The sequence below is a fragment of the Dermochelys coriacea genome, chromosome 9 (assembly GCF_009764565.3).
Source record: "Dermochelys coriacea isolate rDerCor1 chromosome 9, rDerCor1.pri.v4, whole genome shotgun sequence".
NCBI lineage: Eukaryota > Metazoa > Chordata > Testudines > Dermochelyidae > Dermochelys > Dermochelys coriacea.
The window spans coordinates 64341150-64366336 of record NC_050076.1 but is presented as its reverse complement, the minus strand read 5'-3'; the positions used below and the strand labels follow the sequence as shown (position 1 = coordinate 64366336).

Below are 25187 nucleotides of genomic sequence, written 5' to 3'. Positions count from 1 at the left end.
GCCCCCACTTGGGGTGGGGGCAGCGCACGGAGCCTCTTGGCTGCCCCTACATGTAGGCGGCAGAGGGAGGACATGCAGCTGCTTCTGGGAGCCGTGCAGAGCCACGACAGGCAGAGAGCCTACCTTAGCCCTGCAATGCCTCCGACTGGACTCTTAATGGCCTGGTCAGTGGTGCTGACCAGAGCCGCCAGGGTCCCTTTTTGACTGGGCATTCTGATCGAAATCCAGACACCTAGCAACCCTACCACCGTTGCACTACACAAATTTTCAGTGATCCAGTTGAACACACTCCTGTCACAATCACTGAACGTTTACATTAAATTCTCAACAGTAGCTAAGCTTCTAATAGTGTGTTAACGGAGAGAACTATACTTACTTCCTAAAATGTTTACCCCCCAAAAAACATCAAAAGTGCTATATTTTTTCCTATTTGGCCCAGTTAACATGGCTATCCACCCTCAGCTGTCCAACAATTAAAGCTGAATATGCTGCAAGGGTACTGGTCATTTAAAGAGACCTTAAACTATTAAATCCCAGTGTGCTGAGCAGAGCTGGTTGATCTATTTACTACAAAGAACATTAGTTAAGAATATGACCTCCATTTTAGTTAGCAAATCTATTGAGAACTGTTCCTGATTTCTGCATGCATTTTCGTTATTTGTAAGTATTCACCAAATAGTTTGCAAATTGTTCAATTAGTATATTTAACATTCAGCATGGGTGTGGTATGAGTGGTTGCCTAAGTTGCATGGTATTGTTGCTGTGCTCTGACTTGATGATTTAAAGGTTTTAAATATAACTTTTGTAACAGGTTTTTGGATGAATAATCCTGGCACTTGCAAGCGTTATCAGAAATTCCCAGCAGTCGACTAAATATTTGCAAGTGGTGGATAACAGGACCTCACAAATCACATTGAACTGAACTAGGCAAAGCAATTTGCTAATCAGTGTGTTTGGTTTTTATGTCTCTCTGTTTAAGGATTTGACCAGCTTTGCACCCAGTGCACTCAGCAGACATTTGAGACTGGAGAGAATGTGTGCTTCAGAAAATATTAAGGTTAGTCAACAAATATGTTTCTTTATTTTAAAAGGCAAAAATAAAAAAAAATAAGAGCAAAAAAGTCAGTGTAAACACTCTGCTTGAACTCATTTCATGCATATATACCCGTATTCTATTCTGAAGAGCTGACCCATTACCACATTTGCTCTGTCTACTAGCTGCGACTTGTGTGTGGGCTTAATTTGTGGCATCTTTTATTACCACAACATATTTGCTGCTGCTGTTTTGAATGGCTCTCTGCATGTTTGTCACCTTCAGGCTGCTGCCCCAGAAGTTGTATATGTGTAGCTGAATTTACTGCTTTGTACAACTGTAATTACTTACAGAAATGTGAGGGGGTTTTAAAGACACAAGGTACATATTTCAGGGACGGACGGTGGATGTTAACTCTATTCAAAATGATTAGATCAGAATTGAGGAAGAAATGGAATTCCCGTTTCCATTTTCCCCTTTGCTCACTGAAAGCAGCCTTATTTCACTGGCCTAGTCCCTTGTTGGGAAAGAAGGCTCAATCAAGTGTCAATTTATAGTATGAGGCAGAATGCCCCAGAATGAAATTGTGATTATTTTCATTAAGTTTCACAGATTGTTGGGTGTATTTTCCACACAGCCCTACCTGACATCCAACTAGCTGGCCTCGGCATGGGATGAGACAGGAAAATGTGACAGCACATGAGTTCTGAAACTCTTAACTATAATAGCTCAGAGTTAATCCCTTTGTTATCCTCAGTGCTATTGATTGCATAGCAATATTACAAATGAAATATGTTCTGAGAGAGAGAATATCCATTATCCTCCCTTCACACGCCTCTTCAGCAGAGGCTTGTCTACAGTACATTACTTGTAATGCCCAGTGAGTGCAGCCCCACCACTGGTACCAGCAGTGGATGCTACACCATTAAAGATATGCAGGCATTTTTGCCACCTTCCCTGAGCAGATCTAGATAACACAGTTGGAAAAAATGCATGTACCATCTCCAAACCACCCACCTCTGCCATTTCCACCACCAGTCAGTCTGCATCTGTTGGAAATAATTATGGGTAAGACAAAAACTCAAATGCAGACACAACCTAGATGTGAACTAGTGGGGGGATAAAACCCATTCTTCAACCAATACTAAATGATGGCTAATATTTGGCTTCACTATGCCTGGTGCGATGTATGGAGGTTTAAGGTTATGTTCTGCTCTCAGTATTCTGGAGGAATGCCATGGAAGTCAATGGAATTACTCCAGCGTATGTAAGAGCAGAACTGGACCTGAATCTGTTACTGCAATAATAATGTAGGTTTGTGTGGGGGATAATAGAATACGTCTTTGTGGGCCCCAGTGCAATGTAATACAAATGCATTATGTAAAAGAACAGGGTTTGTCACATAGCTATGTCCAGTGGCCATGGTAGTGACAAAGATTGGGTTAGGTGATCAGAGGGCTTTCTCTTTAAAACACCTGGTCGTCACAGCTCAGTGAAAACACAAGAAGAGAAAGCCCGATCTTTTCTCGGTCTCAACACCAGTGAAGCAGGAAACTGGAGTCGCTTTAGCTAAAGCAGAGTTATCATTGTGGTTAGCATGAGCTCTTGAAGGGTTGTGTATTTGAGTGACGGGGCAAACATGTGATCTACAGAGGGTTGTCTCGTATATACAGAATGCCACAGGAAATATTTACTGTCTTTAATATTCAGTACACTGAATTATATTTAAATTGTTGTGTTGCCTATGTCCCTTTCTGGTGATATGGAGATTCCTCTTGGAACAACAAGAAGTCTCTGTGCATGGGTTGATGTTGCACCATTTCATTCACCCCATGCAACTCAACTATGAGTTTTTGTTGATTCTCGAAGTAACTGGGCCAAATTTCACTGTCAGTTAGAACTTGCAAGCTTGTTGAAGTCTATAGGGCAGCACTCATTAACTGATAGCAGAATTTGATCCTCTAATTGAACCTTGTCAGTTCTATTTAGAAATGATGTCTCCTTTCTAAAAAAGAGTGGGAAGTTGACTGGACTTCATGATAGGGTTATTTGAAAATTTTCTATTAAAAGTTTTTTGGATAGTTTTTGAACAATTCAATTTTTCGCCAGACATGTCTGCCTTTCTCAGAAAAAAAAGGTTGTTAGAAAAGTGAAAATGGGAAATATTTTGGGAGCTGGTTGGGAATTGAACAATAGTCAGTATCTTTCTGTGTGGAATTAAAAGTAAAATTGAAGGGATTTTTTCATCATGGATATGGAGAAGGATACTTGAGTAACAGACGCTGAAAATTCCACGCCTTGTTATGACCAATGTTTTGGCTTTTGATTGTGTTTCACATGTCAAGTAACTCGGAGGGGAGATACCCGAGAACAACTTGAGAGAGAGTAATTTCTCTTGAACTGGGGTTAGAGAAACAAAACAAAATGATAGCATCGATATTTTTTTTTCAAAATGGTTGGATAGATTATTGGCCTTAGGCAAAGAACATTCATTCAACTTTTATGATTTGACTCTTTGTCAGTAAGTCATCAACTATGACACATGACTGAAATTAACTACTAATGTTTCTCCTAGGAACAGAATTCTTGAAGTAGCTATACTGGCTAATATACCAGAATACAGAAGGACTCACATAGGTACTGTAAAGGATGTGTTCTGAAAAGTGGGTCTAAGTACTGTTGTGCTCTATTCTTCCACACACATGGAGATCAGGGTATTTAATTTTTGGTGGCTGCTAATTCTATTTGTGTAAAACTGAGTAACTGCTAGATATATGGACTCCAACATGTTAGATAGGTTTAGTATAACATCAACTAATTTTAGGTTAGGTAATCCTTGTGCTGAAAGTAGCATGGGGGTGTCTGCTAAACCATGAGAGATTTGTAAATGTGTACTAGGCCCAGAAAATTAAGAGCTAAATGAAAGTATTTTCCCATCTGTATAAGCATACGTCTGTTAAACACTACTTGGGTACATTCTCCCCGCTTCCTTCCTTTCCCCCGCCTCACTTTCTCCCAAGTTTTCTGATTAATTAGTGGTCTTATGTAGTCTTTCTCCTAAATTAAGTTTGAGATTCCAGGTATGTTTTTCTTTAAGTACTTTCTCTAATTATTTTGAAATCTATGAAGTGATACATTCTAGAATGGGACCCGAACTAAAACCTATTTTAGGCCATGATTCCAGAATACTTAGGTCCCAGTCCAGCAAAAACTTGTTCACATGCTGCTTAACTTTGAGCACTGTAAGTAAATCTGTTGAAGTGTTGGGATTATTTATAGTGGTTAAAGTTAATCACATAAGCAAACTTTTGCAGAATTGGAGCTTTAATCATGTACTTAGGTCCCATTAATTTCTTTTGAAGGTAAGTGCATGCTTACAGTTAATCATGTGCTTAAATACTTTCCTGATACTAAGGATGCTTTCCTAAATCAGAGCCTTCAAATGTAATTTACTGGTATTTTTTAATAATTTGCATTTTGAGGCAAGGTAGGAATTTTAAATCATAGTTGCTGTTGTGTTAGGAGTTTTTAAATATCTGAGCTAAAAGAAAATGGTGTTTATGGTATTTTGTGTTTCTTTTTATAGAAGGTCTGATTTTTTTTTTCCTGCTTGTTTTTTTATCTGCTTTGTTTTTCCTTCAAGAATCTATGAAAACTGGAAATAGAATTATGACATCACAGGTACCAAAGAGGTGTAACCAGGTTGAGAGGGAAAGTGATTTTTATTCAAAACTGTTTAAAACTTTGTTTTACTGTTGCATCTATTAAATACAAATGCCCTGCCACAGCTTAAGACAGCGTCTCTTTTTTAGAGAACACTGCCTCTTCAGATAAGGTTTATAAAGTGTTATGGTTGATCTCTCAGAGAGCAAAGGGCCAGATTATGCTCTTCTACCCCAATGTAAATCCATTGACTTCAGTGGAATTACTGTGGATTTACACCAGCGTATCTGAGAATAGAATTTGGCCCACAAAGAGGTTCAGCCCTTACTTTAGTAAATATTAACTTTAGGAAGCGAACAGCTAGATTGTATTTCAAAACTTCTACAATTTTGCATATCTGTTTCAAGTGATGCAGGCAAAAAAGTGAATCTTTTACATTTTATAAATAAAGCCCTCTATCTCTTGTAGAGACCCTGAGAGCGTCAGTAACTTCCTTCCTGGCTGAAATGATATTTCAGAGACGCTCATTTGGACTATGAGGTCAGTAATGAGGGGCTCCTCCTGCAGTATCTCTGCTGCAGCCACATATACTGATTCTGAAGAGACATGAAGTCACGCAGGAGCTGCTGGTCTATCCTGCCGTTCCTCAGTAAGTACAGGAAGGGATGAGAGCTGAAAATGCCTCATTGGAAATGTCTTAACTTGAACTTGTTGAATAGGCTCTGCATCGTTTCTAAATTGTAATCAGCACTTACATAGTTTCACATCATGTGAGTAAAAGGGAACTGGTTGGTACTGTCCAAAAAGGTTTTCTGTTTGTATTTGATTTAATTTCATAGCCTGTAATGGTTTGATTGTATTAATCAGTTAAGCCTTGTGAGCACAGTGAATATGCAAGGTGCAGCATATGATAAGGTTTCATTGTACAGACCTCCTTTCTGAATGGGTTCATTTGCTGTTAACTATTACAACATACCTTATCTTTATTTCCCTGTAGATTAGTATGAACGCTATTTGAACCCCACTGATTTCTGTTGGTACAGAGCTCACACACGGTGGGCTGGGTTCACGACAGTAGGCAGAGATCTGTCACATGCACTTTCACTGTGAGGATGAAGTTTGATTAACTTGAACTTCCAAGGAGAAAGCCCCTCTCCCCGGCACCTCCTAGCCCAGTCTCTCCTTTCCTCCTTTCGATGTCTTTGGAAGGGAGTGACCCATCCCGCACTAACCTAGTCCTAAGCAATCTCCTCCGTCTCCCCTCTGGGGTCTCCAGGGTGTACCAAGGGGTCCCTGCACCAAGCAAGGTCTTTGGGGCTGGCTTGGTACAGGCTATTATATCTCCAAGTCCTTAAAGGGTCTTCTGAGAGGCAGGAGTCAGCTGGACTTCACCCTTCCTCTTTCTCCCAGTGCAGATACCAAGAGAGTAACCCATCAGCCCTTACTCTTTTTACTAAATGAGTAAAAACTAAACATTCTTGACAGCTGTTTGGGTTATTTTAGGAAAGCCTATTTCCCAAAATGATGGAACCACATTTCTCACTATTACTGTCATGACCCTGCCCATTGTTGGTTCATTTGTTGAAACCCTGGAAACAGCTTTATTCTGAGAGATTTCATGGGGCCTAGCCGCCTCCTCACATGCACATACACATATTCCACCGGCTTCAGTTGGAGCAGCCCCAGATGTCTCTGGGGAAGAGCATACCCCTGGAAATTTGTTGTTCAGCAAGAACCAAGGTTACTGCCTTCTCCTCACGTGCAGATTTCATTGTGTTCAAATTTGCAGCCCAGGGTACCCCTGGAAAGAAATGTTCTTAGAGCTACAGTATTGATGGTGTAACCATGATGGATTGGAATATAATAAAACATGACACATGCAGCTAGAGTTTACCTTAGTGTGCCCAGTTTTGGTGCAGTTTGTAACACTGCATATTTTGTGGGAAGTTGTCTTTACCAATGGCATTAGGTTATTATTTTCCTTCAGACACTGTGAATTATTATAAGGGGGATGTTTTCTCTGGTGCCAGGTGCAGATGATTTGCTGATCTCTGTCTGTTTATTTTCTGCAGGTTTCTCCCAGGCTCTTCTCATTGACATTCCTCAGGATTCAGTCAATGGAACTGTCAATCATTCTGTCCTTCTACCCGTCTCCTATAGGCTTCAGGGGCCATTTCCCTTTCCTCTGACCATTCAGTGGCATTTCAGTAACTCCCCTAATCCATTCACCATCTACACAGTGATTAACTGCTCTGTCGGTGCTGAGGGGATTCCCACCCGCTGCTCTGGACATAATTTTATACATCCCAAATACCAAGGCCGGGCTGTATTTTTCCCGGAAAATGCTTCTCTGCTCCTTCAGAAGCTACAGCTCAATGACAGCGGAGTCTATAACGTCACCTTCAGAGTACCACAGCAAACCAGACACATCACATTAACTAAAAAGAAAAGGAGTACTTGTGGCACCTTAGAGACTAACAAATTTATTAGAGCATAAGCTTTCGTGAGCTACAGCTCACTTCATCGGATGCATTTGGTGGAAAAAACAGAGGAGAGATTTATATACACACACAGAGAAAATGAAACAATGGGTTTATCATACACACCAATAATTATAAATTTGTTAGTCTCTAAGGTGCCACAAGTACTCCTTTTCTTTTTGCGAACACAGACTAACACGGCTGCTACTCTGAAACCTATCACATTAACTATATCTGAACCTCATTTCAACCATGGAAACACAGGCGGTGGTATGTATTGTAACGGGGCAAGGCCAGATGGCTATGGAAGAGTAGTGGGAGATAGATATATTAGCTCCAGGCTAAACAAATCCCTGGTACCGGGATAAGTGAAATGGCAGCTGCTCCAGGTCAATTAAGACACCTGGGGCCAATTAAGAACTTCCCAAAAGGCCGGGAGAAGGCTAGGTTGATTGGGACACCTGAAGCCAATCAGGGGCTTGCTGAAACTAGTTAAAAGCCTCCCAGTTAGTCAGATGGGAGTGCATGTCAGGAGCTGTGGGAAGAAGTTGTGCAGTTGGAGAGGCTGAGTAGTACACACCATATCAGGCACAAGGAAGGAGGCCCTGAGGTAAGGGTGAAGTGGAGCTTGAGGAAGTGAGGGCTGCTGTGGGGGAAGTAGCCCAGGGAATTGTACATGTAATGCTTCTAAAAGGTCAGCTACCATAGCTGATACTATTAGGGTCCCTGGGCTGGAGCCCGAAGTAGAGGGTGGGCCCGGGCTCCACCCCTACCCCACCTTTGCTCCCTGATTAATCACTGAGACTGGGAGACAACAGAGACTGTGCAAGGAAGGATAACTTCTCCTCACCTCCCTCGCTGGCTTATGATGAAAATGGCTCAGTAGACTGTGACCCTTGTCTCTAGAGAAGGAAGGGTATTGTGGAGGGTCACAGTGATCCTCTGAGGCTAGTGAAATCCGCCAGGAAACGTGGGACCCACGGAGGCAAGGACAGAGCTTTGTCACAGTATGTAACTTGCAATACCCACAGTACTGAGGAATTCTGTCCCTCCGTTGGTAACAGTGACAAGCAGATCCTTCCAATGGGCATCATTTTGTGCTTACGTACATTAAACCTCATCTACTATATCGTTACACAGTCATCTAATTTAGCTAAATCTTTCAGCAGTTCAGTCTTCTCTAATTGTGACTAAACTAAATATCTTGTATCGTCTGCTAATTTGGCCACTCACTTCACAGTTGACTCCCTTCTCCAGATCATTAATACATAAACATTGGTCCTGGTGTGGATCCTTCAGGCAGAACCAAAGCAGATGCCATCTGTCTTGAATGTTTGGAGCATATCTAGTACATATTGGACACTTGCATTAATAATAATAACCATCTATGCCACATACTGAAGAGTTGTGCTTGCACTTTGTTGATTTTATTTTTTAACCAGTTTCCAGGATATGGCAGAACTTTACCTCTCACCCCTTCACTACTTGTCATAATAGCCACTTGTGAAGGACTTGACAAAGGATTTTGGAAAGTACAAGTAACTAATTACAAATATTATTTTATTGATGCCCTGGGAGAATTCTAGCAGAGTCGAGAGGCAAATGTCACTTCCCTAATGCCAAACTGGTTGGTCTCTCTCAGATCATGTTAATTATATCAAAGGTAATTTCATCATAGAGCAGCTGTTGCCTCAGTTTCCTCTTTCTCATTAGGATAGTGTAGTCCTTTGGTCAAACCCCAAAGATCCTTTCCGACTGGGATAAAAGAAAGAGTCCAAACAAACAAAACTGAGATACTGCCAGAACGCTGTGATGGAGACTCATAAACAGCTATTGATCTCTCCAGGTTTCCCCCAGTCTCTAGTTTTCTAGCCCAAAACAAAACTCTTTATCAAGTTGCTTTATGAAGTCCCTCTAGCCCCCTCCCCCCTCCCCACCAAGTTTTTTTCTAAACCCTTATTGGGCCTTTTGCTTGGAGAAACCAATAACAGGTCTTATTTCTTTCAGGTAAAGACAATCACAATAGAGCCTGACAGTGGTCTCTCTCTTACTAGAGCAAAAGAAGTTATTTTATATTCCTGCCCCTTTATCCAGCATTCATTGCTCCCCAGTCTCCTATTCTCCTGGTCCCTTTTGATTACAAGTCCCAGAATGCCACAGTCTTGGGATCAGGACCAGGGACCAGGAATTGACAGGCAGGACTGGAGTAGGGCTAGAGTTGGACCTTGAACCCCTTTTATAGGACCAGCTCACCCAACGACATTCATCTAGGTGTCTTATAACATTCTTTAGTTATCAATTCCATCAGTTTACCTGATACTGAAGTAAGGCAAATTTAACTCTAATTTACAGGATCATCTATATTGCATCTTTTAAAATAGGTACAAAATTGGCTATCTTCTGTTACTCTGTAATAGTAATAACATTTAGCATTTATTAATAAATACATTAATAAATACTTAGCTTTCCATAGCTCAATAGCTCATTTAATGATGCAATTAGCTGGCTTTAATCATATGATTTTTAGCAGCTCAGCCACTTCATTCTTAAGATCTTTTAGCAAGGGTAACAACAATGTACATGTGGTGGTACAGGATAGCAACTTGAGTGTGTACGTAGGCTCCTAGGTGGGCTTGTGCCACCATGTCCTCACCATTATTGTAACCCACAATAGCTAGTTTAAAGCTAGCATGGGTACGCCTACCTGTGCTACAGTCATACCTTCTCTTGCAGTGTAGACATACCTCATGAGCCCAGTCTGTCAATGGTCTGGTCAAAGACTAAACCATATTCTATCCACATCCATTAACATATTGGTCCTAAATATCCCTTTCCTCTCCATTACCCACACAGATTGTCATGGTTTACTGATAAACAATGACTAATGAAATGTGAGAACAGGAGGCTTGATCACCAGTGGTGGGAGATCCACATGGAATTTGATCAACTGTGGTGTAAGGAATATGTGATCCTAGACCACGATTGGAACGGAAACATGGACCTATCTTCTCTAAAGCAATAGCACCTGGCAAATTTCGGCTAAAAGAACAGTTCTAGACAATGACCGTGGTCAATTCAGACTGTCTTGTGCCTACCACAGACCTGAGCACCTTCTGCTGTGAGGAGCTCTCCTCATACTTTGCAGAGAAAACTTCACATGTCCAAGACAGCCTCTCATCCCTTGAGTTTTTACCTTGAATTTTGTGTTCAATGAAACATCAATTCAAAATCATCGCATTTCATTTGATTTTGCATCAGAGCCATGTGGAACTTTGCATGATCTCAGAGCAAAGCCATAAGTTCACCTAGGTTTTCTGGAAAGGTATGTGAACCTTCTGAGGACCCAAGTCTGAGTTTCCAGGTTGTAACAAATCCCAAAAAATAGCTGAGTTTGTGCAGTTTCAAATTTCATTTCAAACATTTTGTACAGTGACAATATTGAATCAAACTAATTAGTACTGAATGTAAATCTTTTTCTGCTCAGTATGATTCCAAGAGGCTGTTAAACTTTAAAAGATGAATTCATCTTCTTTTGATAAAACTGGATGTAGGTCCAGCCTCCAGAATTTTAATCTGGATTCCAACTTCCCCAATATTTGAGGTTGTTTAGATTTGGGGTTTTGGTTTGGCCCACTATTTGGAGAGCACCCATCATTTGGGCATATTCATATGTGTGGTTTAGTTTCAGGCTCATCTCTAGATAAAAGTGAATTAAGACTAAGGCTAGCTGGATGGTTCTCTTTCTCAGGCCATGTGTACGCTACAAAGTTAAGTCAAGGTAACTTACTTCATCATACAGCCACTGCAAAAATTACATCACTTGTGCATGTCTAGACTTTGCTTCTTGCGTTGGCAGGGCGCATCCTCACCAGGAGCGCTTGTATCGATAGTGTCAGTAATTACATCACTTGTGTGTGTCTAGACTTTGCTCCTTGTGTTGGCGGTGTATGTCTTCACCAGAAGCGCTTGTATCTATAGTACTGTCAGTGAGTGGCATTGTGGGATGGCTCCTTAAAGCCAGTAACAGTCGATGTAAGTAACACAATGTCTACACTGACACTGCATCGACCTAACTACATTGCCTTTGATGCTATGCGTCTTGTGGAGGTGGAGTTATTAAGTTGGTGTAGTGGGGCAGTTATGTCAGCAAGAGTGAAATTTGAGTGTAGACACTTCCATAGTTAGGTCGACATAAGCTGCCTTGTATCGACCTAACCTAACTCTAGTGTAGAGTTCAACCAGGCATGAGTTTTGTTGTTGTATCAAGTAAAAACCAAAATAAAACCTAGAAGCAAAAATCAAAATTAGCCTGTGGCTGTTACACAACAATGGGAAGTAAATATATGGAATCCAAACAATGTGTAAAATAATCTTCTCTGAGGCACAGTACTGCTCACAAACGCCTCCCCACTTCCTGTATTGTATTGCTGTGTGCCATTCATTAATACAGGCATGCTTATGCCAGCTAAGGTTAAATTTCTATTCTTAATTCTGATAACTTTCCAAAACTTTCACTGACCAAGTTGAAATTTTCATGGTCTGGTGTCTGATCAAAGGTTACTTGTTTAGGAAAGACTGAGCAAAAACAGTTCAGCAATTTTGGAATATGGAAAAATATACTTTCTTCATGATCAAAAGTTTCTTACAGTCTACTTTTAATAGCTCTGGTGCCAAAAGAGTTAGGGATAGAAAGCTGAAATTGGCAGGGAGCTAGTCCTCATTGAGGAGTTATAATCCTTTGGACGTTGCATTTTGTGCAAGCATAGAATGATCAGCATGATTTTTAGCACTTTTTTGGCAATGATCTGAGTAAACTTAGGATACAATACACATGTGAACTTGGCTGCCTAGTGAAACACTTTTGAGCATAAATATCTTTTCTGGGCTCAGGGAATGCCACAGAGATCTCAGGTCTGATCCTCCAAGCATCTGCTATGAAGTGCTTACTGCTCTGAATTCCACTAAGCTGGGTGAATGTCTTCGAACAAATAGTTTATTCATCAAAAAATGACATTTTGGTTGACCAAAAACTATTTGCAAATTTGACATGCGTAGTTTAAGACAGAACAAAATAAACAAAATTGGGGTGTGTGGGGGGGGTCTAGATTCAGAAAACAGCTGGAGAAAGAGGCGGAGTTGCTACTGCTTACCTTTATAACGTTTAGCGCAGTGGTTAGGGTACTCTCTTGAGGCATAGGAGACCCAAACTTCAATCCTTGCTTTAGACCACAGATGTGAATGAAGATCTTCCCTCTCCCTGGAGAGGGCCCTGACTTCCAGGCTACACACTATTCTGGGGTGACACTCTCTTCTGTTGAAGCTGTTCCACTTTGTGTTAAATACTTGCTCTCTGGGCCAGAGAGCAAGAGAGAATGACTCTCGTACTCACCCAGAAGGGGGGTGACACGAGTTCAAGTCTCTGCTCCAATGAGCAGTCAATACAAAGTCCAACAGCTTCAGCTGGGGAGTTTGAGAGCCTCACCCCAGAATAGCCAATAGTTTGGTGGTTAGGGCACTTGTCTAGGAGGGGGAACTGCTGGGTTCAGATCCCTGCCCCAAAGAGGGGATATGAACCTGGGTCTCTGCCATCCCAAGTGAGTGCCTTTACCACTGGGCTAGAAGTCTTAATGTGGGCAGCTTTTTCTTACCCATAAACTGAGAAATCCATTATTTGCGCAGCTGAATCCCTCTTCCTGTGTCTCCTAAGCGTGCAGTGAATGAGGCAGGGCTCAGCGGAAGCCCTTGTGTCACTGAGTGCACATCTTTCAAGGTGTAGTGGGAGCAAGGGTTCCACAGCTGCATAGTCATCCAGGTAGCAAGAGACATTATCTGAAATCATCACTTATGCCAGCGGTTCTCAACCAGGGGTACGTGTACCCCTGGGGGTATGCAGAGGTCTTCCAGGGGGTACATCAACTCATCTAGCTATTTGCCTAGTTTTACAACATGCTACATAAAAAGCACTAGCAAAGTCAGTACACACTAAAATTTTATACGGACAATGAGTTGTTTATACTGCTCTATACACTGAAATGTAAGTACAATATTTATACTGTATTCCAATTGATTTATTTTATAATTATATGGTAAAAATCAGAAGGAAACAATTTCTCAGTAACACTGTGCTAGGATACCTTTGTATTTCTATGTCTGATTTTGTAAGCAAGTCATTTTTAAATAAGATGAAACTTGGGGGTACACAAGAAAAATCAGACTCCTGAAAGGGGTACAGTCATCTGGAAAGGTTGAGAACCACTGACTTATGCTGTCCTAGCACTGCTGCCTGAGTTCAGCACAGTCCTGTAACCTACCAAGACCATCCCTGAAAAATATACATTAGCCATTAGAGTTATTTCTTTATAAAATACTCAGACAACTTATTTCCTTTTATATGTCAGGAACACGAAATGAAATGAATCCACCTCTTGTCATTCTCCTTGGACTCTGGATCACCGGAGGCTTAAGTTTTCTCCTGCTCCTCCTGTTGCTGTTCTTCTGCTGCAGATGGCATAAGGGTGAGTGGTCTTGCTCATACACCTCACTCGCTGCTGTTGGTGCTTCAGATTCTTCAAAAATACCTTTTAACAAACAAATCCAAGTGACCTTGACTCACTTCTGGGAAGTCCATGTGCTGCCCTCCCAGCCAGAGTGAAGCTTTTCCATTACATTGTGTCCTGAAATGTGCAGGATGGTTCTGCACCATGGGGAAACCATGGGGAAGTTGTCACAAGACAACTAAAGGGACATGGATTTATTTAGGGTTATCTGACATAGTGTCAGGATAAAGACTCACAGATTGACTCCATGGCATCTGTATATAAAGACATTGTGCTGATGCAATGCAATATTGCAACACATTGTCTCCATGTGGTGACTCAAGACGTAAACGGAGTGTTTGCAGCTCAAAATCAGGGCATTAGAATCTATTGTCCCATATCACAAATAATCATTGGTGATGTCTCCAGGGCAATATGGAGCCTTTGAGGGTGGAAGGATGGAAATTTGTGGGCGACACTTTAGGACCTCCCCCTAAAGGAAATGTCACAGGGAGACACCAGTATTTTGGAGGGATAGGTATCTAATATACTATAGTTAATCTAAATGATTGACCCTAAAGGCCCGATTCTCCTCTGACTTATACCAGTGGAAATCAGAAGTCATGCCACTGAAGCTGCTGTGGACACATACTGTAAAACTGGTTTTAGTGAGGAGAGAATCAGTCTCATAAACTTTAGCCACTTTCCAATGGATCTTTCAGGAATGTAAGGTTAATTATATGAAAATAAATTTGCCCTTTTTGCTCCCAGAACACACACACAAATCTCTAACTCAAAGACAAAAATCAATTTCTCTTTGTGTCACTGATGGATGTCTTCAGTTTCAAAAGCACAGTGTGACAAGAGTTAACAAATCTGCATAGATGCAAGTGATTTATCTGAAGCACAGAATGTCTACAGTCCCTGTAAAATATTAACTTTTCAAACAACTTTCACAGGTGCAGTTCAGCAGAGGAGGACAATAATCATAAAGCAACAAGAAGAGGTACTATAAAACATCATAAAAAACCCCACAGGGATATGGTCTCTTCAGACATAAATCGCACTGGTTTAACTAAAATCAGATTTTAAGCAGAGTTAGTTAAACTGATGCAAGTTCCTGTGTGGACACTCTTAGATCAGTTTACAACTGGTTTGTGTTACTTTAGATTAATTCATTAACTGACCAAATTAAACTAAATCGGTTAAAAAGCCAGTTGATTTCAATGAAACACAGCTGATTTAGACCAGCTAGAGATTTGGCTCATAGGCAAGTTTAGGAGACTATTTAAGGAAAACAAATTTTGAATAAAGAAATGTAAGCGTTTGCACCTGAAACCTGGTTCTATGAGTGACATCCATGTTTCCAATCAAGAATTTTGAATACTTGTAACAAGCTGTTTGCAAACAATCTGCACACCCAGAGTTACTTCCCAACAATATACCTCATTCACAGGACATAACAGAAAAAGACAACTTCTAAAAATGATTACAGATTAAATATTTGCTCAGTTCTAAAACTAACTAAGGGAATTAGTAATAATAATTATAGGTTGCATTAGTGAGCTATTTCTACCTGTTATGTGCTTAAATGATCAGCTGTACATTTTTATTTAGATTTTGGGGAATCACAAAAATAGCTAAATATGCAAATACATTATCATAGGGCTGTAAATGTGAAATTCAAACACAAACACTGAAATGACGAGAAAATGGGCTACAGTAATTCCTCACAGCTCCAGCTTCCTCTGCTGCTCTTCTAATGCAGCATCATTCCCAATGCAGTCTGCTAGCCTGGCTCTTCTATGTTGCCAGCTGCTTTTACGAGACTGTAGGCTCTTCCTTGCAATGAATGTGACCAGCAGCCAGCTCTCCAAGGTATTGCTGACAACATTTTGGGACTCTGACCTAACATTCTCACAGCAAAACTCATTACAGAGATTGAAACACCAAGAACTGAGCAAATGCATAATCAAACGCTAACCACAGTAAATGCAAACGGCATCATGCCCTGCAAGGCACTAGACACTGGCCCTGATGGACTGCAAAGGTAGCAGTTGCCTTTGATTTGCCCCTTTCTATGAGTCATTCTTGGCATGTTTCCACGGAAGACGCTTATTTGGATGTTCTTCTTTATGATCATTCACATCCCCTTTTCTTGTTGTTCTACCCCCCCCCCCCACACCGAAACCTCTGACCACTCTGCATACAAGCAGAACTATTTTCATTTTGCATATCCACGGATTATCTCATTAGTACAAATTAGATAATTGTACTCTGCCTCTTTCACTTATCTTCTGCCTCTCACCTATCTATCGAGTAACTTATATCACTGCATATATCACTCCGGAGCTGTGCTCATGGCTACTGGAAATGATAGAGCTATTTTTAAATTAATCTAGGAGACAGACGGAGACAAATGATAGGGTGCTGTCAGGATGCTCCTAATTAGTAATGCCTATTTTCTGTACAGTACCTATTGGGATATGATTCTGCAACCCTTGTACCCAATGGCTCTGTCTAGATTGGGAAAAAAAGTGTTTAAAGCAGGGGTGGGCAAACTCGAGCCCACAGGCCACATTTGGCCTGCCAGCTGATTTAATCCAGACCTTGAGTTCCAGCTGGGGAATGGGATCTGGGGCTTGCCCCGCTCCTGCACTCCAGCCAGGGAGTGGGGTCAGGGGCTGGTCTGCACACATGTACCCTGGCCCCTGGAAGCAGCAGCATGTCCCCCATCTGGCTCCTATGCATAGGGGCAGCCAGGCGGTTCTGTACTCTGGCCCCGCCCCAAGCACTGCCTGGGGAAGTCCCATTGGCCAGGAACTGAGGCCAGTGGGAGCTGCAGGGATGGCGCCTGCGGACAGGGCAGCGCGCAGAGCCGCCTGGCCACGCCTCCACATCGGAGAAGAGGGCGGACACGCTGCTGCTTCCACAAGCTGCTTGAGGTAAGCGCCACCCAGAGCCTGCACCGCTGAGCTCTCCTGTGCCCCAACCCCCTGCCCCAGCCCTGATTTTCTCCCCCCACCCCACTCCAAACCCCTTGATCCCAGGCTGGAGCACCCTCCTGCACCCCAAACCCCTCATCCCCAGCTCCATCGCAGAGCTTGCACCCCAGCTGGAGCCCTCACCTCCCCCCCCCACCGCCCCAGCCCGGAGCAGCCTCCCACACCCTGAACTTCTCATTTCTGGCCGCACCCCCAGCCAGAGCCCTCACCCCTTCCTGTACCCCAACCCCAATTTCATGAGCATTCGTGGCCTGCCTTACAATTTCCATACCCAGATGTAGCTCTCAGGCTTTGCCCACCCCTGGTGTAAAGAATTTTGAACGCCACTTAGTGTAGACTGGGTTTAACACATTTAAAACATTAGTGGGAAGCTGATGGTTGACCATGAAGACGGAGCACATTTTTAAATATGCTAAACCCTATTTACACTAATATGTTGGCTAACACATTTTGAACCATGACCTGTTTTCCTCGTCTAGACATGCCCATTGAATAGTACTTACAACATCTGCAAGCCTCATACAATTTTGCATTATGTGAATGCTGAGATGTAGGAGGATTGACATCAGCTGTTAACACTCCTCCCTCCCGCAGACATGGTGACAGATACTGGAGGGTGGGCTTTCGGGGAAGAGGAGCACTTGACATTCGTGCAGGCTATTAAAACCTGGCTGCTGAAACTGTGGGTTTTGTGGCCCTGGAGGCCTCGTCAGCAAACCCTACAGCCTTCCCCTCCCTGCTGGCTGGCCAAAACAAGCATGAGCCCACAGAGGCAGAGCTCTGACACTGTTCCAAAATTATTAACTGGTTTGTTGCAGCAAAGGTGAATTCACTAGAGAAGGACACAGATATGAATGGGAATTAGCATTTGTAAAAGGGAAGGAGAGTTGTTAATCTGAGAGGGAGGTCAAATCTGTTCTGTGATGCCTGGATAATGGCGGTGATCAATTATTATTATTTAGTATTAATATCATGGTAGCACCTATCAGATATCCAGGCCCCATTTGTCAGGCATTTTGTACAAACTCCCCTTTAGCTCTCTCGGCATTACGGTGAATTCCTTCTCAGTCTTTCTGACACTGAACACATTCCTCAGCAGAGACACTCTTGCAGCCACTGACATTGGTCCCTCTGGGTGGTTATTTCCCCTTGCTGAGGGTCAGCATGGTTTCATGATTTTCTTGCAGCAATAGCAAGGGTTGCTATAGCTCTGCATGGTGTGGTTTTCTGTGCTTCTCCTACATACCCTGGTGACGCCTGTCTTTGCAAGACTAAGTTATCTGCTGCTGGGGGTGGAGGAACCAGCTCACTTTAAAACCAAAGCTGCACGAACCACCATGCACGTGCTAAACACAAACTTGTATAAAGCTAGGTTTCAGAGTAGCAGCCGTGTTAGTCTGTATTCGCAAAAAGAAAAGGAGTACTTGTGGCACCTTAGAGACTAACAAATTTATTTGAGCATAAGCTTTCATGAGCTACAGATCACTTCATCAGATGCATTCAGTGGAAAATACAGATTGACAGAGATTTATATACATAGAGAACATGAAACAATGGGTGTTACTATACACACTGTAACGAGAGTGATCACTTAAGGTGAGCTATTACCAGCAGGAGAGAGGGGGGAAAAAACCTTTTGTAGTGATAATCAAGGTGGGCCATTTCCAGCAGTTGACAAGAACATCTGAGGAACAGTGGGGGGGGGAGGGGAATAAACCTGTGGAAATAGTTTTACTTTGTGTAATGACCCATCCACTTCCAGTGTCTATTCAAGTCTAAATTAATTGTATCCAGTTTGCAAATTAATTCCAATTCAGCAGTCTCTCGTTGGAGTCTCTTTTTGAAGTTTTTTTGTTGAAGAATTGCAACTTTTAGGTCTGTAATCGAGTGACCAAATAGATTGAAGTGTTCTCCAACCAGTTTTTGAATGTTATAATTCTTGATGTTTGATTTGTGTCCATTTATTCTTTTACATAGAGACTGTCCAGTTTGACCAATGTGCATGGCAAAGGGGCCATTGCTGGCACATGATGACATATATCACATTGGTAGATGTGCAGGTGAACAAGCTTCTGATAGTGTGGCTGATGTAATTAGGCCCTCTGATGGTGTCCCCTGAATAGATATGTGGAAACAACAGGTTTTGTTGTAAGGATAGGTTCCTGGGTTAGTGGTTCTGTTGTGTGGTGTGTGGTTGCTGGTGAGTATTTGCTTCAGGTTGGGGGTGTGTCTGTAAGCAAGGACTGGCCTGTCTCCCAAGATCTGTGAGAATGATGGGTCATTCTTCAGGATGGGTTGTAGATCCTTGATGATGCGTTGGAGAGGTTTTAGTTGGGGGCTGAAGGTGATGGCTAGTGGCGTTCTGTTATTTTCTTTGTTGGGTCTGTCCTGTACTAGGTGACTTCTGGATAATCTTCTGGTTTTGTCAATCTGTTTCTTCACTTCAGCAAGTGGGTATTGTAGTTGTAAGAATGCTTGATGGAGATCTTGTAGGTGTTTGTCTCTGTCTGAGGGGTTGGAGCAAATGCGGTTGTATTATAGAGCTTGGTTGTAGACAATGGATCGTGTGGCGTGGTCTGGATGAAAGCTGGAGGCATGTAGGTAGTAATAGTGGTTAGTAGGTTTCCGATATAGGGTGGTGTTTATGTGACCATCGCTTATTAGCACCGTAATGTCTAGGAAGTGGATCTCTTGTGTGGACTGGCCCAGGCTGAGGTTGATGGTGGGATGGAAATTGTTGAAATCATGGTGGAATTCCTCTAGGGCTTCTTTTCCATGGGTCCCAGATGATGAAGATGTGATCAATGTAGCGCAAGTAGAGTAGGGGCCTTAGGGAACGAGAGCTGAGGAAGCGTTGTTCTAAGTCATCCATAAAAATGTTGGCATACTGTGGGGCCATGCAGGTGATCACTATCGTTACAGTGTGTATGGTAAAACCCATTGTTTCATGTTCTCTATGTATATAAATCTCCCCACTCTATTTTCCACTGAATGTATCCGATGAAGTGAGCTGTACCTCACGAAAGCTTTTGCTCAAATAAATTTGTTAGTCTCTAACATGCCACAAGTCCTCCTTTTCTTTTTTTATAAAGCTGAGATCAGTGTGGATACTGGGTCCCACATATGTCACCACCTCATCCCCCAGCTCTCTCTGCCTGTCCTTCCGTCCCCCCAATCCTTACCTCCCACCAAGCTCTGCATGGCTGACTCTCATCCTTCCCACTAACACTCCTTTGCTCCCTCCCTGTGACATCCACTACAGACAAAAGCCCAGACAGTTCCACTGACCCACCAACAAACAAGCCCATGTCTAGAGCTGTGTGAACGACTCAACTTGAGTCACAAATGAGCTTGATCTCAGTCCTGACCTCAGACTGCCTCAGCCAATCAGCACTGCTCTGCTCTTATTGTGGTAGCTCTGACCTCTCCATAAATAGCTTTTTGCAAATGTTTACCTCTCTTTGGATATTTGTGTTCTGCACCAATCTGCTGTGCAAGGCGCATCCCAAGTTTGCCCTGGTCTTTAGGGATAGGTCCATGGGGTAAGCACATGGGAGAAAGATCATGTTATTTCTACCATGTGATTGGAGCCATGTCCCTGATTGGCTGAGCCTGTTTTGCATACATTGATTGGTCCAGGGCACTAGATGACAGTACTTTTGCAGTATGTCACAATGTCAGTCTTGGCCTCTGTAAACTTAATTTGTCCCTGACTTTATTGTTTTCAACTACAGTCAGTAGTTCCTGGCCCAACTTTAAGCTCAAGGGAGGAGGATGGAGAAGGAACAGCTGCTGAACCAATTGTTGCTCCTTGGTGTTATATGATAAAGAGGTACATAAATATAACAAGAAATCTCTTTTTCATCAAGACTGATCCCCAAGAACAAGTTTCTTAACTCATTGAGGGTTTTTTGTTTGTTTTTATCTAGGCCCCAAATCATGAGGAATCTCACATGGAAAGCTCGTTACCAAGGATGGTATCAACAATTTATGCAAGCATTGGAGCAGATGCTGGGCAGAGGCAGCACAGATGAGAGTCACAGACCGAATATGCCTCTACAATCTTCTCTTAACAGCAACTGTAAACCCAACATGTGGAGCTGGTTTTAGGCATGATCAGCACATGCAGTTACTCTGGGAGCCACACAGTTCAGGAGCGCTGCTGTAAATAATCAAATTATCCTATTTAATGGGAACAGCACAGAAATGGCAATATTGCTTAGATGGTTTTTCCAGACTTCCCAACTCTTCAGAAGAGTGTATTCTACGCATGTAAATGGATGATGGATTAAATCCAAAGTATCTTTGTGGACTCAGGACTCATCTGTTTAGGTGCAGCTTGAGGCACTGAAACCTGTAGATTATTGTTATTGTCTCTTCATACTGGAGTAGAGACTGGAGGCCTCAGTCAGGGATCAGGATACCATTGTACCAAGCAATGTACAAACACAACATAAAGATGGTTCCTGCCCCAAAGCATATGGGACATCTTAAGCACTAATATGTTTTCCATTGACATGTACCCTGGGTATCCCTGCTCCACTACCTCTCTGGGTGCCTATGATATGTAGTATGTGTGGCATTTGGACTTTCAAGAATCATGCTAAGCAATCCACTCCGTAAGGAAGGGTTTTTGTTTAAGTCTTGTTACACCATCTATATGAGACTTACTTTACAGATGACGCTTTAAGAAATCCAGCTACCATACGTCGTTCCACATTCTTCCTGTTGAAAATTCTCCCGAAGCTCTGGCATCTCAACAATATACACAAACCACTCCGCTGTCCTCATCACATGTGAACATTTCACAAAGTTTAACAAGCATTACACTATGTGACTTTGGTTTAACCGTCTCAATAGTCTCATCTAGCCATCCAGATTTAAATGAAGTCGCTGTTCTTTTACGCTTTAGACCTCTAGACAGTGACATTTTGGGATTGAATTTTTACCAGATTGGTTTATTTAAAATTAATACTTTTATTATATGGCTACTATTTCAATGCGCTTAACAGCGTGACTCAACAAAAGGGCAAATGGGAGATCATTCAGATCAGGATACCGGAAGTTTGTGCATAGCTCTGATCATGTCCATGCATCTGCAGCAAAAAAACATGGGGAAATGGTAAAACATCATGATTAAATGTATGAAGTCCAATGTCTTTGAAAGATTTCAATCACAAAAACAACACTTACCTTGGTTCATTTCTGGGAAATCTTTGCAGTTCCTTAGCAACTATGGCCAGGCATTTTGACTTATTTGCATGTACTTGAGTTTGTACGCAGCCAAATGAACAGACTACAAGGAGATGTGTTGGTCCCGACCATCCCGATGTGATCAACATTCCATGTTCAAAATGATGGCAGGAAGAGGTATGATTCATTGCCCTCCTTTCCCTTTCCCCCCCTTTCCAGCTAGTAGAATCTGGCTGTGTTGATAGATGGTGGGTGAACAATGTCAAAAGTCGCCCGTAAATGATATTTTGGCCTGGCTCCAATGTAGTATTTCATTTTTTGTGCGCCTGGTGTTTCGTCATGTGCGTGGGGTTTAGGATCTGTGTGTGCGTGCACACGCACACAGCTTAGAGGGAACAGTGGTGCTAACCCCTTTTAGCTCCTATTGAAGGCACCTAAGTTTGAAAATATTGGCGCTAGTATCTAGATACAGTTGTCTAATAGAAGAAAAAAATACAATGGCATTTGGTCATTTGTAGTAGTTTTAATAAATATACTCCTAATGGTCCTGTGCACTACTAGATTACTTATTCACTTATCTATCTACTTAATCATATTTGTCATCTATGACATATCACATTTCTAGAATTTTTTTTAATTCTATTTTTGCTTTCTCTCTATTTTTACTTAATTTGCTTTGAATTAATTTATAGCATTCTATCTAAACACTTATTAGATCACTCTAGCACCTGAGTGTCTCACATACATCAATGAGTATTACCTCAGAGGGGTGCTGTGAGGTAGAGGGTACAATTCATTTTATGTTCATCTATAATATGCATCTGTCTTGCTTTAGTGTTTATATGTGCCTGCAGTATTGTTGAAAAGTGATAGTTAAATAGAACCCCCTCACTGCGATTGATTTGCTCTTTCCCTTACTTGTGAGCTGCAAAAAGTTGTAGACGCTATCTGCTTGCCATGGGCATATAAGCTATTTAGACTCTGGAATACTCTAGATTGGTATAGTTGTTGGATAGAAAACAATCACCCAAAAGGTAGTTCAGAGTGCCTCCGTCTCGCCACATGTGGGGATGGGAAGAAGGTAATGTTTTCTTCAGTTAAAAAGACAGCTTTCTGTATTGGAGTTTACTGTGTACCAAATTGGATGATGAAATAGCAAATATAATGGAAAAATGTAATTTCTCTGTGCTAACCAGATGTCTTACAAGGTAGCTAGCCCTGTCCTCATAAGATGATCTTAGCACCTGCTTTGTACAGGTGTAAACTAAGTCAAGTAATGACCAAAAATGAAGTCAAAAGGATTACTGTAAAGAGTTCTGGTATCTCTGTGTGCAGAGTCTCCTGGACCAGCCTAAGGCCACCAGAATGATACTACCTGGAGATCTGTCTAATACCTTACCCACTATGGGAGGTTTGAGAGGGGGAGTCCCATGAAGGCTGAAGTGCCATGGATGTCAGCTCACTATTTTTCTAAAAAAACTTGGGTTTTCAACTTATCAAAATTTTTTGCTAAAAGAATCTTTCTGCAAAAACTTACTTTGTCATTAAAAAGAAATGCCTGAAAATTAACATGTTTGGGCCAAAACCTGAAGTATTTTATTCAAAATGGTGGCTCCATGCCTTGTATAAGTTGTAATTTGGGTGCCTTCTGCTCCCATTCTCTTCTTTGGGGTCTCTATCTGGACTACATATCGCATGTAGCGCCATGGCCCGTGACTCCTATGATGAACCCACACTCCTCATCAAGAGGGGGAAAAGAGGTGCATTATGGGAGGTGTGATTTAGCCCAACAGTCTGGCCCAGAGAAAAGAATGGGAGCGTAAAACCAACCTCTATGATATGGGACAGTGACATTTTGAATCAACATTCTAGTTTTTGACCAAAATACTTTGATTTTCAATATTTTTGCAAGAAAGTCAACCTTTTCCAATGAAAAATTAGATTAAAATGAAAAATGGATTTGCTAAAACCACAGGCGAAAAAGACCTATTTTTCCAAGCAGCTGTAATGTTCATAGAGGTTTGCCCTTAGGGTAGGAAATCTTTGTGCTGTGTAATACGCCATTTCTTTCTGTAGGGTTGTTCGTGAATTATTTTACTTACTTGGAAGCAAGGAATGCCTTCTTTGGCCCAACAGCCAGTTGTGCTTCCAGAAGCACTTAGCACCTCCTTAACTTTCCACTGGTTGTGAGTCAAAATATGAGGGGTTGGTTTAGGTGGAATCCTGTGGGTCTATGTCCCCTCTCTTACTCTTGGTTACCATTCCCTCACTCTCTTTTCTGATGCCCAACCACGATGCATCAAGTAGCAGGGAGCCAAGACACTCTTTCATCACATGCCAGTCAGGTGTGGAAGGGGAAAAGAAGCTCCATTGCACTGACCTACCTGCAGGAACAGTAAGTAACTTCCCAGGCAGCTCCTGGAGCAACTTGGATGTCACATTAGAACATAAACTAAGAAGAAAATACTGGTTGTGATGGGAGCAGAGCATTCACCCAGATGTTGTGTGAGTACCATATATAGAACATGGATAATGTATGTTACATGTGCAGCTACACCTATCATGGAGCAAGAGACTTTGGTTTCATGCCTCAAGGTCAAGCATAAATTTTACACACAACAGGGATTAATGGTAATAGGGTGGTCTGCATCTTGGGAAAGGCTCCTCTCATCCATTTTGGCTGGGTGGAGCCATTTTTTTCCTGCAGTGTTTCATGTATTCAAATGGATCTTCTGTTAAATCTTTTTCTCAGACTTGTTTGTGGTCAGGCAGCAGTCAAGGGATTAATGATATAAATGAAATAAAAGGCACCGAGTGTAGATTCAGTTATAAAAATGAAAGGTTTTTATTGAACCCAACTGGTGTGAATTCATTAAGTCAAATTAGCAACAAATTAACGGTGTCAAACTGGCAAAGTATATTTTTAGTCCTGAGTAGTTCTCCTGAAAAAGGCAAAAACCCAGAGGGAAAACGCCTCTTTTTAAAGAGGGGAAAAATTCTGGGAAATTCCTTTCTGACCCTCTAGGCAGTGATCAGAAAAATGCCCAGGAGACCAAAACAAAAAACTAAAATATTAAATAAAAAATACAACTATATCTGTTATAAACAAAAGAGAGAAAGCAGAATGATTTTTTAAAAATGTCTTGTTAATACATAAACTGGGGTCCAGATTCTTAAAGGTGCCTAACTCTCATGACCTAAATGCCTTTGAGGATCTGGGCTTGGGTTACCAAAGATCGGCTGGTAACAAAGCAATGACCAGTCATTTTTACCAAAA

The 25187-nt window shown here is 41.9% G+C and overlaps 1 long non-coding RNA gene across 1 annotated transcript; it reads left to right on the top strand.

Moving 5' to 3' along the window:
• The first annotated feature begins 994 nt into the window (after positions 1-994).
• LOC119861959 lies at positions 995-24726 on the top strand. The gene is made up of 5 exons (XR_005295081.2): positions 995-1057; positions 5165-5345; positions 13575-13691; positions 14672-14718; positions 20647-24726. It is a non-coding gene; the product is annotated as an uncharacterized LOC119861959 (long non-coding RNA).
• Positions 24727-25187: the final 461 nt, after the last annotated feature.